The sequence below is a fragment of the Nannospalax galili genome, unplaced genomic scaffold (genome assembly GCF_000622305.1).
Source record: "Nannospalax galili isolate Female #2095 unplaced genomic scaffold, S.galili_v1.0 scaffold867, whole genome shotgun sequence".
Lineage (NCBI taxonomy): Eukaryota > Metazoa > Chordata > Mammalia > Rodentia > Spalacidae > Nannospalax > Nannospalax galili.
The window spans coordinates 218279-219897 of NW_008355797.1; positions in this window are offsets into that span (position 1 = coordinate 218279).

The window sequence follows — 1619 nt, forward strand, 5'->3', positions numbered from 1 at the left end:
ATTTGTTCTCTTGATCTTAGCCAGTCTGACTGGAGTAAGATGAAATCTTAAAGTGGTTTTAATTTGCATTTCCATAATTGCTAGTGATACTGAACACCTTTTAAGATGCTCCTTCGCCATCTTTTTCTCATTTGAGAACTCTCTGTTCAGCTCATTAGCCTGTCTTTTAATTGGGTTACTTCCTTTCTTGAGTCTGTTTTTTGAGTTCTTTATATATCTGGATGTTAAACCTCTGTCAGATGTGTCACGGGTGAAGATTTTCTCCTATTCTGTGGGTTTTCTCTTCACTTCCTCAGTTGCTTCTTTTGATGTACAGAAGCTTTTTAGTTTAATGAGGTTTAATTTGTTGATTCTTGACCTTATTTCCTGAGCAATTGATGTCCGGTTTAGAAAATTCTTTGCTATACTTATAGGTTATTGTCAATGTTTTCTTCTAACAGTTTCAGAGTTTCAGGCTTCACAGTGAGGTCTTTGATCCATTTGGAGTTAACTTTTGTGCTAGGCGAAAGGGGTTTAGTTTCATCCTTCTACAGGTGGAGATCCAGTTTTTCCAGCACCATTTCCTGAACATGCTGTCTTTCCTCCAGTGAATATTCTTGGCCCCTTTGTCAAATATCAAGTAGCTGAAGTTAAATTTTCTCATATTTGGGTCTTCAATTTTGTTCCATTGGTCTATGGGTCTATTGCATTTTCTCATATTTGGGTCTTCAATTTTGTTCCGTTGATCTATGGGTCTATTTTTGTGCCAGTACCATGTTGTTTGTAAGACTATAGCTCTGTAATACAGCTGAAAATCTGCTATAGTAATCCCCCCGGCATTGCGCTTAGTGCTCAGGGTTGTTTTGAATATCCGAGGTCTTTTGTGCTTCCATATGAATCTTAGGATGTTTTTTCCAATTCTGTGAAAAATGTCACAGGGATTTTGATTGGCATTGCATTGAATCTATAAGTGGCTTTTGGTAGGATGGTCATTTTCACAATATTAATTCTTCCAATCCATGAGCATGGGAGGTCCTTCCATCTTCTGATGCCTTCCTCAATCTCTTTCTTTAAAGATTTAAAATTTTCATTGTAGAGCTCTTTAATGTCTTTGGTCAGGTTTATTATGAGATTTTTTTGTGCAGCTGTTGTGAATGGTAGTGTTTCCATGTGCTCTTTCTCTGATTGCTTGTTATTGGTATATAGAAAGGCTACAGACTTTTGTAGGTTAATTTTGTAACCTGCCAATTTACTGAATGTGTCAATAATTTCTAGGAGTTTTCTGGTAGAATTTTTTTGTCTCTTAGATATAATATATCGTCTGCAAAAAGGGATAATTTGATCTCTTTTTTTTCAATTATTACTCCTTTAAATTCCTGCTCTTGTCTTATTGCTCTTGCAAGAGTTTCAAGCACTCTGTTACAGAGAAGTGGAGATAGTGGACAGTCTTGTCTGGTTCCTGATTTCAATGGGAATGCTTCCAGTTTTTCTCCATTTAGAATGATGCTGGCTCTGGGTTTGTTATATATGGCTTTAATTGTGTTGAGGTATGTTCCATCAAGTCCAATTCCCTCTAGGACTTTGAACATAAATGCATGTTGAATTTTGTCAAAGGCCTTCTCTGCATCTATTGAGATGAC